Genomic DNA, 17,939 nt, shown 5'->3' on the forward strand with positions numbered 1-17,939 from the left:
GGAATTGTGTTCAGATGTTCAAACGCCAAAGAGATACCCTTTTGCAAGGCATTATTGGTCTGCATTAACCACAAATACTCGTCGCAAACCATGCAAACAGCCATGCTCTGATAACTAATGAATATGTGGCATTGACCTCGAAACTGCTTGGCCTCTACCAGAGACAGCTTTCTCTGTGGCCTCGTCTCACCAGTGTCAGGCCAGAGGACGCCAAAAGGCGAACGGCACATTCCATGCATGGATACCGGCAAAAAGGACCCATCGATGCGTCCTCGTCGTGTGACGCGGGCGGTGCCGTTGAGACGCTCTCCCGGCTATTTCACACGGGAGATCCGTGGAGCGTGCGTGAGAACAGCAGCAACAAAAACCATCAGCACTGCAGGGAACGAGTTACGGGCCCTCTGAGGAATATTTAACAACAAACGAGGGTTTTAACGGTCATAAGCGAAGTAGGCGCGAATTAAAGAAAACAAACAGTGGAAACAATATGGGCGCAAGAGACGCCAGATATATTGCGGAGATAGGGGCCATCCACTTAGTACGAACGCATGGAGGGGGGAGGGGGGTAACCCAAATGCGTACGCTTGTGTATGGGGTCCCTACTGACAATGTGCGCATAGGAAACGGGGGGGGGGGGGTGAAGCCTCGATAATAATTTGTTTACATTCAATTGAGTTAGTCCGGCGGTGGACTGTCTGTTTACTTAAATACGTTAATATTAGTAATCCCTGATCGTTTCTGCGTGAATTAAATATCGGCCGTTCTATAGGATTGGGGGGGGGGCGTCAGGCGTACGTACGCAGGTGGGGGGGGGGGTGTAAAAAGTCCGCGTGCGTCAAGGGAGGGGTCGAGTTTTGACAGATTTTTGCGTACCTACTCAATGGATGGCCCCATAGCGGGAGATGTGACGGAGGGAATGTAGGAGGGAGGTGGGGGAGGGATATACAGCAGGAAGGAAGAGACGGCAGACCTGTCAACCCCTTATCAGTGCCCACCTTGTTCCAGACCAATTCAGACATTGTTGGTCACCCCGTGCCCCTTATACATCTCAACGTTCATCCCACAAAGTGCCATCACGAGGGAGAAACACAAACGAGTAGGCAAAAAAAAACGCCGTGAAAACTCGATTTCCCTGCACAAGAATACGGGGTAAACCGCGTGGGTTGACGCCTATGAGATGGAGAGCAACGGAGAGGGGAGGAGCGACGAGAAAATGAAAGGGGCGTCGGACGGAAAGAGGAGAGCGAAGGAAAGCAGCAAAAGCAGTTGGGAGGGTGGATGATATTGATGCAAGAGGGATTGAGATGGGAGAGGTAGGAATAAGGAGGAAGGGAGGTAAGAGAAAGAGAGACCACACACACGGAGAGAAATAGGGGGGAGGAGTGGTGAGAGATGCAGTGGAGGGAGGAAGAGAAATTCAGAGGGAGAGGCAGAAGAGGGGACAGAGAGCAACAGAGACACATAGACGAAGTGAGAAGATGGAGAGACATTGGACGACGCAATGCGCAGCTCATTGAATTGTTACTTTAGCGACACGATTCTGGCATGAAATATAACATGTCGAATGTGACAATTTGGCAGCATCGATGCATTTGCCCACAGGGTGGCTGTGTCGCTGTGTGCAAGTGCTCCGCTTGCAGGGTTCGCCGTGACCGGCCACCGGGCTCCAGGCAGCAGCAGGGCCGGTCACGGAGTCTCCTGCAGCGCCAAATAACATTACCCGTTGACTTGCACATGCGCTGGCCATACAATGAACAATAGTGGGGAGATGTCGTGTAGCGATTAGCGCGCTGTGCTGCGAACCCGGCAACCCAAGTTCGATTCCCGCTCACGGCAAACATAGGTGACGAATATCTGAACCCGTTCTGCGCCTCACCTAGGTCGAATCAGCCTCAAATGAGTACTTGGTACGGTGTGGATACATCGCTACTGGGGAGACAAAGGCGGCCGGACGTGGTGGTAGTGCTGCCCACCCACCGCCTCGTGTGTCGTTTCGGCCTTCATAGGTGCTCGCCAACAGCACTTTCCTCAACAGTCTGTTGAGGCTATATGGGGAATATTTATCTTTGGGGTTGCCACCTCAGAAGTAAAAACTGAGACATATCATGGGGGAAAAGAATATCTCCCAATATCGGAAGAGAGAAGAACTGCATGTAAATGAATTGTCTTTGGTGGTGTATTGTCACGCAACTGACAAAAATGTACTTTTGTATGGAAACCTTGTACCAGTGTCGTGCTGAACTTTAATAGACTGCCCAGTTCTGTTCGACTTCGGCAGACCGGGATACGTCCCGGTTTGGTCTGTGGAAAAGGTAGTGACGGACTGGAACTCATTGGCCCCTTGTGGCTGGTCCAAAAAAAATCAAATGAAGAAGAATCTTTGGGGCTTCCGCCAACTGAGAAAGTAAATGAGCAATGAAGCGTACACATTAGAAGTAATAAAATATTAATATATTTGTTTTATTATAGAAATGTTACCCTGATCACATTTGCCGTTTCCCAGCACAGACCGGCCCAGCGAGTGGCCCACCCGGCATTTGGACTGTGGACTGCTGCCCTCTGGCCAATGAGGGCCTCCTCTGAAAAGTCCACTGGGATTCATTGTCTCTTTTGGGAGGATGACGTGGCCGCGTGCCCTGTACGTGCAATGCATTCTTCATGAGATTACGTTAATAATAGCATACCTTGTGCCAGTGTTGGGTTCAGGGAGGGGGAGGGCAGGGGAGGGCAATGACTTTCATAGAGACCCTGATAATTTCTGTTTTATTGATATTTAGCAGAGGCAATGCATCGCATGATATCCTTTATTTATGTATGGCCCTGTTTTCAAAAGCTTGAAATCACGAGTTTCTAGATCTGTCTCTGTCTTGTGGATGGCCGATAACACACACACACACACGCAAAATATAAACACATATGCAGTACAACACCAACAGCAAACCAAGTTATACACCAGTGTCACATACTGTGCACTCTGATAATCGAGAGCCTTCATAAAGTTATCTTACATCAGGCGGGAAGGTCCGTCTGTCCTTCTGGAAAGTATCCCAAGCGTAGCGGCCGGAGCAGCTGCTGTTCCAGCACTGCGGATTTGCAGGCTTTCCCAAGGGGCGGAAGTATGCGGCAGATTTCATTTCTGTAGAATTATATTCTCCAACCCGTCGTGACCGTGAACAATTGTTGGGGATTACGACGCACAACGATTTCGGTGATGGGCGGAGCGGTGGCGCAGTGGTTGGGTCACTGCTCGGGATCGTGTCACGAGTTCTGTGCGCGATTCACCAAGTTCTTTCCCCGTGGAGGACGGATCACCGGCTCAATGTAACACAGAAATTACATTTATATTATTATACAATGTTCATACATTTGTGCCTTCTTTTGCTACTCTATACATTGCCGACAATGCTATGAGCAATATGAACGCAGTGCAGCGTCCGCTACGCGGTGAACAGGGAGCGTGCTGTGGGGCAGTGGTTCGCACACTCGGATAGAAATCCACAAGTCGCCGGGTTCGATCTCCCCGGCGTGGCGAGTTGGAACGATGGTGCGAGTTTCTTAAACATCCCCTCACTGCTGTCCACCCAGAAATATACAGGCGCACCTCTTATAGCGCTGTTTCGTTATAACGCTCTTTGTCCTGAAGGAAAATTCCTGGAAGAAAGTCGGCGTGGCGTTGCCCGTAGGGTCGTGTGTTTGTATATACCGTGTGTGTGAGTTGAACTTCTTTCGCACCATACGTAGCCAACCGTGCTCATTGGAGGTGGTCTTGTGGAACTTGAGTCGAGGTGTCTATTGTGTCAAGTCTGCTCACAGTCAATCCGACAGCCACGTAGATTATCGATTCATCAATGGTTAATCAGTGCATCGATTCATTGGCGATCCATTGATCGAGTAATCCCATTGTTTAGTCCTGTACAGCTTCTTGCGGATCGTGTGTTTACGGCAGACGGCGGTTAATCCTACGCAAGCTCTGACCGAATGCACTGGTGAGGAAATAACTTATTGTATTTTTTCATGTCATCATAACAAAAATCACAAGATGCTTTTACAGAAATATCATGTGTACAGTATAATTATTCAGATTATTAACCGATATCCCAATGAAGCCCTCAGATATCGCTCATTGGTTAAAAAAAAAACAAGTCGGGAACGCATCTCCATTAGAATCACGTGATAATTACCTCCTATAGCGCTGTTTCGTATAGCGCTCTGTTTTACCAATAACGGCATTCTGAGCACTATTGGAGGTATACCTGTCTATGGATACATCATAGTCGATCGTGGGGTAAAGCGTGGGTATATCGCACCTCTTCCAAGACGTCTGGCCCGCATGAAGGAGTCGGTTAAATACCTTCTAGAAAAAGGAGGCTCTGTGGAGCCCCTTCGAGTGAGTAAGCAATTGCTGCTTCCGTAACCCGGGGGTTTCCATCCTTCGTCACGTGGTGCCCTCTGTACCGTTACCCCAGGGCCAATCCACCCAGAGCTGCGTGTCGCAGCCTCCTAGCTGCAGAAGATGAAGATGCTTTTCCGGCGGCTGGCAGATTTGGCATCAATTGTCCGGCAGTACCGTTAAACTAAACTATATTTTATTTTACTAGGTCAGGTCCATTTGAGCTATGTAGCTCTTTTTTTCAGAAGCGACCTGGCTATCAGAAATAACTCAAAACGCGTGATGTTGATTCTAAATGTGGAGGGAAAACACGCGGAACCCGGAGGAACATCCGCGTGACCACGGGGAGAGAGAATGACCTGAAAACTCCAAATACACAGGCGTGGAAATGGCTTGGGTAGGCCTTCATCCACGAGTGGATTGGTCATGGTTAATGATGATGATGAGGATGGACCTTGTTTTGGGGGAAATTTTAAGCAGCCAAATAACTCGAAATGCGCGATGTTGATTCTAAATCTTGACTTGAAGCTTTCGTGACTGCAGGAATTCATATTCTTTGGGTCTTTCGGTAAAGTCACGTAGATAGAAAAAATAATAAAAACATCACGACGTTTCGATTGCAACACAAGCAATAGTCATCAGATGCTTGTGTTGCGATCGAAACGTCGTGATATTTTTATAATTTTTCTATCTACGTGGCTTTACCGAAAGACCCAAAGAATATGATTCTAAATCTGTTGAAGGTGCAACAGGTGGTTCACTTACCCCCCTCAGCAGCCACGCCGCCGGGTCCGCCCGTGTAATTTGTCACGGATTCCAATGACAACGCAAAAAAGAAAATTGCGATCGGACTGTCAGGCTAAGCATAATTGCATGCTGCTGTAATTGTGACGGAACTCCCCCAACTCACCCACCCACAGCTCTGCTTCACACTGCCCATGAGCAGCAAGCAGCAGCAGCGACACGTGGGGAGGAGACCCTGCGGGTCTGAGCGCAAGGCGGCGAGTGGGGGTGGCAGCGCTGCGCTGCGAACCCGGCCACCCGAGTTCGATTCCCGACGATTATATCTGAACCGGTTCCTGGGCCTCCCCTAGGTAGACTCGCTTCGTAAACAATCGCCACTGCGGAGATACAAAGGCGGCCTGTGCGTGGTGCTGGTCACCCACCGTTGCCGGCCTTTATAGGTGCTCGCTAACGGCACTTGCCCCTACAGTCTGTGTAAGGAGACACGGGGGATCTCTGTCTTTGTCTCGCTAATAGCACTTGCCCTAAGTCTGTTGAAGGCTATTCGGGGGATCTTTGTATTTGTCTCGCGAAAAGCACTTTGCCCTAAGTCTTTGTAAGGCTATACGGGAGATCTTTGTCTTTCACTAACAATACTTGCCCTAAGTATGTTGAAGGCTACACGGGGGATCTTTGTCTTTGTGCCTCTCACAGGGAGCGTGGTCACCCCTTTTGCTCGCCCCCCTCTCGCCATCCGCGTGCCCCCCCCCCCTCTAGTGTGAATTCACGGCAGCCTCTCGAGTTAAGACACTTACTCAGCCCCCACCCTACCCCCCCCCCCCCATCGTTTAAACTGCCGCTCCGGGCGATCGAACGAACGACTCTTGCGGTGTTGGCATCAATCCTCCCCCACCCCTCTCCGTTGTTGCGACGGACCCTTTAGAGACAGACAGAGTCCACAGGGCAGGAGGCGCTCGTGCCGCTGACTGTAACGGGGCAGACGATTTCGCTTCGCCCTACAAGTGACCATCAGCAGCAGTGAGTCGTATCAGTAGGGATGGTGGTGTGGTGGTGGTGTGGCGGTCCAACACGCAGATGGGCAAAAGTTGGAAAACAGTTCGCTCGGTTCGTCGTGTCGCCCGCCTCTGCTGTTGCCGCTGAACGCAAGCAGCTGTCAAGGGGCTCTTATAAACATCGCGTGACACGGAGCGCATGGCAGTTCGAGCGGTCGCGGGCTCCGCTGCGAGCCGAGATTCCTCCCCGCCTGTGACGGTACGTCCAATTCCCGGCGCACGATCCGCGGACAACCCCTTCGGCGTGAACGTCTCGTTCGGTGTCTCGCCTTTGTGTGTCTCGTTGCCCTCGTCACGGTTGATGTGGTCGTCGTGAAGAGGAGGAGGTGCGCGTCTGTGTGTGAGCGAGCGAGTGTGTGCGTGTGAGTGCGTGCGTGAGAGAGAGAAACGGGGAGCGGTGGTGCAGCGGTTAGCGCTATATGCTGACCGCTACGAACCCGGCGAGCCGAGTTCAATTCCCGATCACTGACCAACACCAGTGTCGATTATCCGAACTGGTCATGGGTCTCCTCTGCTAGGGTCGACTCAGCCTCAAATGAGTACCTGGTGCGGTGATGTAAACATCGTCACTGGGGAGACAAAGGCGGTCGGGCGTGGTGTTGGCCACCCACTGCCTCGTGTGCCGCTTTCCGGCCTTCAATAGGTGCTCGCTAACAGCACTTGCCCCAACAGTCTGTTAAGGCTACACGGGGGATCTGTGTCTTTGTGAGAGAGAGAAAACGGCTCCGTCGTGTTCCCTCGGTTATTCTTTTGTCTGCAGGGTTCATGCACGACAGTTGTTGTTTACGATATTTCTAACACCCCCACCCCTTCCAAAGGAGCACACTACTATTATTTAACTCGAATTCACAACATTTTGGCACTCGCTCACTGTGTGAATGGTAAAGATGACAATGCAAAGTCGCTGTGACGCTTGCGACTTGAAGGATAAAACAATAAGGGACGCGACACACACAGACACCAGGCCTCTGTGTTTACTCTGGCTCGTGCGTCTCGATGCTGCCAGCGAGTTTTTTTTTCCTTCGCGTCGGTTACGCAAGGCATGGAGTCTGGCTGGCTGCTGCTGCTCCTTCCTCTGGGCCTTTGTTCCACGGACCCACCCAGCCGCTCATCCTCCGCCTGCCTGAGCACCTTCATGCTGCCCGGACCCAACGGTAACCGCCACCGCCACCCAGGACCACGGCGAGCTCACTCTGCGACGCCTACGGCTGGGTCGATGGCAACTTAAAGGACTCCCCGTGTCCCTCCCGCCCCCACCGCCCCAAAGTTTGAAAGCGACGCGAAAGGCTTCGGGTTTTGGGACCACGGTTCTTTCTGTCTCATCGGTCGAGCGCTTACTGAGTCGGCGACCGTCTTTGTGGTGTTTTTCTGTTGTCGCAGTCTCTCTGCGGAAATTAGTTTTTGTCAACTCTAAGACTTTCAAATGAGTCGCTCACTTAGACCGAATTCTTTACGACGACATCCTCACACCCACTGCCCTCCCCATCCACCTCCCCACCGCGTGCCTCACCAAAAATTGAGATCCACCCCCCCCCCATTCGGTCGGTGCCCCCCACGCTCCACCCCCACCCACCTCCTTCAGGAGGAGCGCCTGAGCCAACCGACCCCACCCCGCCACTCCCCAACCCCTGGAACGGCTAAGCCGCTCACAACGCAACGGCGAGACCCGCGCTGTGCGGCGAGCGGGTTCGGTAGGTCCCATCAAGACCCGCTCCGTGTCCCTTAACACTTGTGGGATTCGCCCATCTTACGGTGACTCTGAATCCCGTGGGAGGCGCTGAGCACGCTGTGGAGTGCGTGGGGAGCGCTCGCGAACACCCCGGCGACCCGAGTTCGATTCCCGCTCGCTGCGAACGACGGTGGCGACAATCTGAACCGCTCTTGGGCCTCCCCTAGGACGACTCGGCCTCAAATGAGTACCCGGTGCGGTGTGTAAACATCACCACTGGGGAGACAAAGGCGGCCGGGCGTGGTGCCGGCCACCCATCCTCTTGTGCTCCGTGCCGGCCTTCATAGGTGCTACTCGCTAACAGCACTTACCCCAACAGTCTGTTCAGGTTATAGGGGAGGGGGGAGCGATTTTTGATAAACGAAACATGATTTTGCATGGCACGTTATACAGTGTTCACGTGAAGTCCCCCCCCCCCGGCAGTGATCACCGTGTGACTGGCGACTGTTGTCTGTGTTTTGTTTGCAGGAGACCAAGGGGGAAAAGGAGATAAGGGAGAGCAGGGCCTGGATGGGGAGCATGGAGCTGTGGGAGAGAGAGGTAACAGAGGGCCCCAAACTAAAAACCCTGAGCAACGGTGGCGGCTCCGTGGCTCAGAGGTCACAGCGCTGAGCTGGCACTGACGAGATGCCGGGTTAGAATCCAGTTGCATGAATGTGCAGTCGGCTCTCGATTATACGCGTGCGGTTTATCCGATTTGCGGATTAACCGCGCACCTGCGATTTTAATGAAAATTAACATCTCGTGGATTTCCCCCTAAGCACAAATCAATAATCTGACAACAGTTATACAACATTGTTATGTCTGGAAATATGTAATACAAGTCACGTGCTTAAACCGAACAAATATGTGCTCCAGTGAATCCGAAATCCACGTGATCGCCTCTACACTACAGTAGTTGCAACAGTGGATGTATTTTTATTGATGTAAATTTGCGTGGCTCTGCTGCTGTCCACTTAGTGGGCAGTCTTCTGCGCGGAAGCAGGAAAGTGTCATCAATGAGCACGTGCGTCTATCGGTCAATCGTTAATATTTGTACTAGATCGAAATTTTAGTTTTGTTGTGGCTTGGCTCTCCAACACACCGGTGTGCTGTACTAGTAACGAATTGGCCACGTTCTGTTTATGTAATACGTGACAAACCTGACTTATTGGCTGTCGGGTCGTGGCAGGTTTAACGACACATTTTTTATTTACGCGATCTAACCCCAAAAACCTGCATCATGGATGATATTGGTCGCAAAAGCCTACTACGTGTTAAACTGACCGGGCAATAAGTTTGATTGTCCGCTTAATTTTGGCTCAACTTCATTTGGTTAAATTATATGCCGCACCACGTGACTGCCATGTGGCAACTACAGCTCTCATATGCAGAGCAGGTGGACAATGGCTTCTGTCTGCTGTGAGGGCTCTCAGGGGTAGCTCTGTGACGTCCGCTTCCTTGGACCATTCTCTAATTCTCTAACGGTGGGATGTGTTGCTCTGTGAGAGATCTGAACGGATTATGTATTTGTCTCATGACAAGATGCCCCTCGCCAAAGCAGGATAAAATTGGGGGATGGCGGGGGGGAGTACATTTTTTTTTTATCTAACAAACCTTGAATCATATTAAATGGAGTTATGCGAATGCGTTAATCTTTGCATCTCTAGCATGTTTATTTATAGTTGTATTTTATAATCGCGAAGTGTTGAACGCCGATCAAAGATCACCGTGGGCAGAAAAAAGAAACACGCCTTGAGTTCTGAAAATAATTGTGATAACGCGTTTGCAGGTTTTGCAGGTGAAAAGGGCTCCAAAGGAATCATGGGACCGTACGGCAAAATCGGCGCAGTCGGAGAAAAAGGTGAAACTCCTCTATCGGAGGTTTTCCCCACCACGTGAATTATCTCCATTAAGTTGTATGAATAATTATCTCCATCAAGTTGTAATTAATGATCTCCATCAAGTTGGAATTAATTATCACCATCGGTAAAGTCACGTCGATAGAAAAAATAATAAAAATAAAATAATAAGCTGTGCAATCGACTGTCATATAGTTCAACACAATCCCGGTGGCACATGTCGGAATAAATCAATTCCGGACTCCCGAATAGAGATAACAATGTCCGGATTGTCCAGGTCACATCCTGGGACAGGTGGCAACCCTCTATGTAACACGTGTTGTATGTGTTACATAGGTGTGTTGTATCGGTACGTCCTGAACACACGATCTCGATTCACCGAAGACTCCCTTATACAGTATACAAAGGAACAACAGTTTCAAAATGAAATGCACCAATGCACAGGCAGATTCAGTTTTTAGCTGAAGCAGGGTTGGTAAACCTGTGGTTCTGGAGCCGCTGCATGCGGTGGCTCTTGAAGGGCTGCAGTGGTGGCCTCGTGAAATAAAAAACAAAAAAATCTCCTCTTGTTATTTTGGTTGCCGACCCCTGACCATGGGAGTCCAATTTAGCATGGGAGTCCAGTCCACCATGGGATTCCAGTTTACCATGGGAGTCCAGTTTACTATGGGAGTCCAGTTTACCATGGGAGTCCAGTTTACCATGGGAGTCCAGTTTACCGTGGGATTCCAGTTTACCATGGGAGTCCAGTCCACCATGGGATTCCAGTTTACCATGGGAGTCCAGTCCACCATGGGAGTCCAGTTTTTTCCATGGGATTCCAGTTTACTATGGGAGTCCAGTCCACCATGGGAGTCCAGTTTACCATGGGAGTCCAGTTTACCGTGGGATTCCAGTTTACCATGGGAGTCCAGTTTACCATGGGAGTCCAGTTCACCATGGGAGTCCAGTTTACCATGGGAGTCCAGTTTACCATGGGAGTCCAGTTTACCATGGGAGTTCAGTTCACCATGGGAGTCCAGTTCATTGGAGTTCAGTTTACCGTGGGAGTCCAGTTCACCATGGGCAGTTGTCGGCAACCTGCTGCTCCGGTGCACCACTGAGATCCCTGTGGACTGCTTCCCCGTGACATTATTCACGCGCATTGCGGCTCTCGAAATATTGAGGTTTATTTTTTTACTGAATTAGATTTTTTTTTTAAATGTCTCTTCTTGTTATTTTGGTTTGACGAGCCCCCTGTCGCTAAATGCACAGCGTTGATTGGAGATGAAGAGCCCCGTCAGCTCCGTGGCCCTGCCTGCCACGAGGTGGCGCCACAAGGCTGGGGCCGCTGTGCGCACCCACAGGCGGCAGACGAGGACGAGGAGAGGTCACGCAGAGGTCAAAGCGTCTCCCAGCCAACACGCAGTTTGCAATGTCTGCATGTGTTGGACTTCTTTCGCACCATACGTTAATCGGAGGTGCGGGAGAAGGAGAACAAACGGAACGCAAGAAGCAGTTCTGTTCAAATGAGTTTGTCAATGTCGGTGCTTTAAAAGTGGATAGCTCCCAGTGGGTTTCTAATATCGGAAGAGCGCTCCAGACGGCCGCAGAAGCGCATCTGAAAGCGCGCGATGCGGTGACCGTCATTGTTCGATGGCCAGCCGAAAGGCGTTGCTGCGGCGAGGATGACCGGAGTTCGCGTGATGGTTTATGCTCCTTGACGAGATCAGCGAGGTATTGTGGTTGATTTGTGGCAAGCGCCTTGTGTGTCGTGAGTGCGACATTATTATAATGTATTATTTCAGCAACCGGAAGTCGATTCAGCCCGGCGAGCACTGTGGGGAGTCCAATAGTGTAGTGGTCAGCGCTATGCACTAGGAACCCGGCCACCCGAGTTCGATTTCCGCTCACTGGCCCTGAACTGGTCCTGGACTTTCCCGAGGTCGACTCAGCCTCAAATGAGTACCCGGTGCGGTGTGTAAACGTCGCCACGAGGGAGACGAAGGCGACAGGGCATGGTGCTGATGGCCACCGACCTCCTCGTGTGCCGTGCCGACCTTCATAGGTGCTACTCGCTGACAGCACTTGCCCCGACAGTCTGTTAAGGCTACACTGTGGAACTTTGTCTTTGTCAGGCGTCAAAGGAGAGCTGGGTGGCGAGGGACCAATCGGGCCAGTCGGCGACCCAGGTGAGATAGAAGCACACTCTGACACCAAGCGTCGTGCGCCGCCACACAGCAGCTCGCAAAACTGTCACATCCCCATTGTGAGGGGGTTGACTCAGCCCAGGGCTCAGGAAGCTTGCGGCGCTGGAGACACGTGTGGCTCTTTAAGGAACGGCTTCGTGACGTCATTTACTCAGGGCCCACCGTCTTGTATTCACCACAAGCATTGGCGGCTCTTGGAAATATTGAGTTTTTTTATATACCGAATTCAATAAAAAAAGGCTCTTCTTGTTATTTTTGCTTGCTGACCCCTGACTACTGGCCATCTCTGAACAAGAGCTTTATAGCTCATATGATACTGGTAGGAACCTCCTGGTTACACCAGCCCACAGGGGATTATTGTGTCCGTCCGTCGTGCAGGGAGGGGCTGGGTGGGGAGGGAGGGGCTGGGTGGGGAGGCGAGGGTGGGGAGGGGTAGTGTGGGGAGGGTGGGGGCTGGGTGGGGAGGGTGGGGAGGGTGGGGAGGGGCTGGCTGGGGGGTGGGAGGGGTGGGGCTGGGTGAGGAGGGGCTGGTCACCCCGTGGTTCCCTTATAAAACTCAACGCTTAACCTACTCACGCCGGCTTGTGCCCGCCCTCACAGTCGGGCATATTTGCGGAATACACCACGCCGCCATTGATCCTGGCCATTGACCGAGCAACCCAACGTTCCTACCAGCTCCCTCCGCAGGAATGTGTTTGCTCCAGTATAAATAAATATTCAAGTTCTGATCCCTGTGGTGTCAATAATATGAGAACCAGTTTGAGGAAAAGTCACGAGAGTGGTTTTCCCGAAAGAGAGGCTCCTGCCATGAGAATGTGGAATTCTAACCGCTGACTCGGTGGTGTAAACAGAAGGCGAGCACTCGCAACTGATGTGAGCTGCGGCCGGGAATCAAACCCAGGTGGCCGTTGTTCATAGTGCGTGCAGTGCACCAGCCACTGCACCAGTGTTCCACACTGGTTTGTGTAACCAGTTATTAAAGCAGCACTAAGCCTATTGCACCACTGTAATGGTCAGAGTAATGTGCTCTCTGCCCAAGGTTACTCAATGAATGAGGTGAATGCATTTGTCGTTGCAGGCTCCCACTGCGAATGTGGCCACCTGCGTAGGACTGTGGGAGAGCTGGACATCGTCATCTCACAGCTGAAAAAACGAGGTTCAGCTGATGAAGAATGGTGAGGTGGCACACCGCGCGGTCCGTGTTCTATTACACGTGGGTGTCCGTGCTACGAGCGTGTGTCTCGTGGGTGAGGAGCGGTGGTGTAGCGGTGAGCGCGCTGCGCTACAAGCCCAGCCACCCAAGATTGACTCCCGCTCACAGCCAACATATCGGTGACAGATATCTGAACTTGTCCTGGGCCCCCTCTAGTTAACATCTCGCCACGATGACAAGTTGGTAACCACCTCTCCTGGTATCCAGGAGGTCGTGGGTTCGATCCCGATCCTGACCCCGACGCCTGTATATTTGGAGTTTGTATGTTCTCCCCGTGGCCGCGTGGATTTTTCTCAGGGTCCTTTTTTCCCCTCCACATTTAGAAATATGATTTGAGAGTATTTGGCTGCTATAAACTTTCACACGATAAGCCGCTTTTGTTGAGCTATCATTTGTGTATGGGTCGCTTCTGAAAAAGATCTATGTAGTTCAGTGGGCCTTATCTGGAAAAATAACAAGCCAGCGAAAAAATAACAAGTTCAGTGGGCCTTATCTGGAAAAATAACAAGCCAGCGAAAAAATAACAAGTTGAGTTTTAGTTTATAGTTCAGTTTTAGTTTATAGTTCGGCTTCTTGCAGGGAACCCACAGTTTCCCCGTGGTCCTCCAACCCCGGGGGCTGGGTGTGCGTGATGCGCATCCTCACCTTCCCCATGAGGGTGGAGAGTGCCCACGTCTCCAAATCTGCCAACACTCCTTGCACACGTGCAGCCGTTTTCTCAATCCACCGCCGGATGACAGCCTGCCCACGGTGCACGTGGGGTTTGTTGGGGGTTCATTCACCATGACTCACCGCGGCAGCGAGCACGGATTGCCAAAGGGGGTGGTGAGGACCGGTTTAGGATATGACTCACCACGATAGGAATTGCACTCGGTTCAGCGGGTTCAACTCGCAGCGCAATAATCGCTGTGCCAGCGTACGGTGAAATCAGTCGGGTGGAAGAGAAAAATGTTCATAATTTTTTAAGCATTGTTTATTTTGCCATGGGAGTCTGCAATAATGTGTACTCCGAGCAAAATCATTTCCCCACTGGTTGGGCAGTGAACGAGTAGCTGCTATGGAGTAAAATGTTATTAGTTTTTTCAAAATCACCGAGGCTGGCTCTGGGTATTCAGTGGAGATCAACTCGACAGCACTCGCAACTTTTTTTAAATTACTTGCACTGTTGAATGTTTTGCAAGTGACGTGATATTTGAGCTTGTGTGTGGAGAGCAGTGCCAGTTGGAGGGAGGTGGCACAGTGGTTAGGGCACTGCACTGCACACCTGGCTACACGAGTTAGATTTCTGGCCACGGGTAACATCAGATGACAATTTATATCTGCACTGCTGCTGGTCCTGCCCAGCCTTAAGTGAGTTGCTGGCGCGGTGTGTAACTGGCCATGGTGTTACCCACGTCACCCGCATGCTCACGCGCCGTGCCCACCTTCACAGGTACCCGCTAACCGCGCTCGCCCCACCAGCCTGTGGAGGCTACACGGGAACCTCTTCACCTTTGCGTTTTTACAGCAGGAGTGCAGAGGCCATGGTCCAGAACAACCACTGCTCACTTTCATAATTCGCTGGCAAGCATTTCTCTGGCAGCTTCAGGCTTCGTTGAGCTATCATTTGTGATAACCTCTCAGCGGCTTTTGGCTAGCCATCGAAAAAAGACGGCCGCCGCATCGCGCGCTTCCAGACGCGTTTTTGCGGCCGTCTGGAATGCTCTTCTGATATTCGGAAGCAACTAGAGCTATGCACTTTTAAAACGAGATTGAAAACTAATTTCTCTAGAATTGCTTTTGTGCTTAGCTTGTTGTCCTTCCCCTGCCACCTCTGATTAGCGTGGCCGGCTACGTATGTACGGTGCGAAAATAAGTTCAACGTGCGGTACGTACGCACGGATAACGCACGCACGCCCGTGAACGTAATTTAACAACAACAAAAAACCGCGTTGCACGCAGTGGTGGGCGTCTCCGAGCTGGGCCAGAAGAGTTACATTCGTCGTCAAGGAGGGCAAGAGCCACGCGGAGGCGGCGAGCGACTGCCAGCACCGTGGCGGCACGCTGGCCATGCCCAAGGACAAGGCCACCAACGACATGCTCGCCTCCTTCCTCTCCCACCGCGGCGTCGGCGCGGCGTACATCGGCGTGCGCGACCGGCGGGACGCGGCGGACGCGGGCGAGGGGCCGGCGGCGGCGCGGCGCTTCGCGTACGTGGACGGCGGCGCGCTGGTGGGCGGGCTGGCGCGCTGGGGCACGGGCGAGCCCAACGACTCGGGCGGCGCGGAGGGCTGCGTGGAGCTGACCGCCGCCGCGGGCGAGTGGAACGACGTGGACTGCGAGGCGCCGGCGTACTTCGTGTGCGAGTTCGAGCGCGCCGCCGCCGAGTAGCCGCGGGGTCGCCAAGTGCGGTTGGGGGGGGGGTGCGGTGGGGGGGGGGGGGTCCCGGTGCGCCGGGCTGTGCCAGGGGCTCGGCGGGTGTCCGTGGCACGGAGGGGACGCGCCCCAGCGGCCTGCGTCCCAACCCTCGCGGTCATCGTCCTTCCCCCGCGCCTCCGCTTAGCACGGTTGGCTACATACGGTGCGCAAGAGGTTCAACGTACGTACGTACGCGGACGCACAGAGTGACAGGGCCGACCTAAGGCTTGGAGCTGTGACTGCGATCGCGTGATGCCACTTTACTTTAAGCCAATTTGAAGATGAGATAAAATAAACAAACTGTGATTTGATCTCAGCACGTTCAATAACGGTCTTGCACACAGTTTGTAAACCGTGTTAAATTTGTAATATAATTTCAGGTATACTTTGAAGTTTGAATGTAAACATCACGCGCAATGAAACTTTTAAATTGTGGTGTCAACGTGGAATATTGTTGCTGCGACATGACCAGTTGGTGCCATCACAGCGCTGCGAATTGTGCATTACAGTTTATTTTAAGTCTTAGCTCCCAAGTTATTTACCGAAGAAATGTACCGTCGAGCTGAGCGTCTCGTGTACCAGCAACACCTCCAATTTAAAGTGGTTTACAAAGATCGAGGTGCCATCATCACGCGATCGCAACATGAGCGTACAGGAGAACGGACAATCCGGTCATGGCCTCAACACCAGCCAAGCCGTGACAATGCTACCAGGTGTGATGCCTTCGGGCATAATGAGATGACGTCTGTGAAAAAGGGGCGTCGTGGCTCGTCGGATTTCTCCAGGGGCAAGTCGAGATTGCCTCCGCCCGATAAGAGATTCCGATGGCGGAAACAAAAATCATCGGTGGCTTCACTGATGTTTTAAGTGCCGGTCTAACCCCACGCTACGGCCACAGAGCAGCCACGCCCTGCCCTCATGCCAGAGGAGAGTGCCATGGAGGGGATTTAGAGCCCCATGATTACCGGCATCTCCATTGTGTGGTTTCAAATAAAATCCGGCCATTCTCAGTCCACAAATGATTGCGGGGGCTTCCATTCTCCACGTTTGGTCATTTAAAATTATTTTTTTAACCATACTTCACCACTCCAAGTCATTACTGGTTGATGAAGGTGGGAGATGACAGAAGTCGTTTTCATATTGCTTACCGCTGATGTTAGCCGTGGCCCGGAATCAAACTTGGGTCGCCGGGTTCATAGCGGAGCGTGCTAATCACTGTGCCACCACTCCTCCCTGTCTTCCTTCAAAGGTACACATTTTTAAATAAAGCACCTGATTGGTTTTCTCAGTGGCCAATCAGAAGCACGAATTCCGCACGGTTTCCCTCCACTGTTCCTTGTATATGATTCCACCCCCACCCGTTGCCAGGCGGGGGTGTTAAAACAAGTAAATGTCTCCGTATCTTTCGCCGTCGTGACGTGAGGCGAAGAATCCCTTGGGGAATGTTACAGAGCGGCGCAACCACCGTGTGTGTGCAGCCCTGCAAGACATTTTGACGTATCCTCTTCGAAAACGTCCTTTTCAAATGGCCCCTTTTCCCACGCACTCTGCTGTGAGAATGGTGAATATTGGGTTGACTTTCACATGATAGTCAGACACATTTTAATTCTCAAAGCTGGAATATAACCAAATTGAGAATCCAAACTTTAATGTGACGTGTTGTTGTGCCGAGACCATCACCTCACTCCACTAAGGCACCCAGTTTGACCAGGCGGGTGGCTGGGACCCGATCCAACCTGAGGCATCGGTGGCGATGACTCAGCGCTCTGACTCCTTAGCCGCCTGATAAGGTGGTGGGGGTCTTCGTGCTAATTTCACAACTGGGCGTGGTCTGATGGTCACCACGGTGGCGAGATGTTCATTGCCTCGTCTGGTATGCAGGAGGTCGTGGCTTCGTTCCCTATCCTGACGCCTGCTGCTGTGTATTTGGAGTTTGCATGTCTCTCTCTCGCTCTCCGTGGTCGCGTGGATTTTTTTCTGGGTCCTCCGGTTTTTTTTTTCCTCCAGATTTAGAAACACGCGTTGAGAGTATTTGGCTGCTATAAACTTCCACACGATAGGCCACTTCGTTGAGCTGTCATTAGTGGCCAGGTCGCTTCTGAGAAAAAAAAAATCTGTATAGCTCAGTGGGGGCCTTACCTGGTACAATAAACAAAAAAAAGTCAATCGACTATCGTCAAATCTAGAATTGATTGAGCAATCGCCCGGGATCACAGCAGGAGCAGCAGCAGCACCGTTCTGTGGTTCACCACCAGAGGGCATGGCGACCCCTCTCAACGTGCTCATCGCCAATGAAGTCGTCCCTTGGAGAGAGAGAAAAAAACGACTTTGAATCGACATGTCAACTCGTAAATAATGTGAAGGAGGCGGGAACCCGACTTAGC

At 51.8% G+C, this 17,939-nt stretch overlaps 1 pseudogene; it reads left to right on the forward strand.

Annotated features, from left to right (window-relative positions):
• The first annotated feature begins 6,395 nt into the window (after positions 1–6,395).
• On the forward strand, positions 6,396–15,549 carry LOC133352971 (collectin-11-like; annotated as a pseudogene).
• The last annotated feature ends 2,390 nt before the right edge of the window (positions 15,550–17,939 follow it).

Source organism: Lethenteron reissneri, chromosome 42 (assembly GCF_015708825.2).
Source record: "Lethenteron reissneri isolate LAM-NWPU_2019-01 chromosome 42, ASM1570882v1, whole genome shotgun sequence".
Lineage (NCBI taxonomy): Eukaryota > Metazoa > Chordata > Hyperoartia > Petromyzontiformes > Petromyzontidae > Lethenteron > Lethenteron reissneri.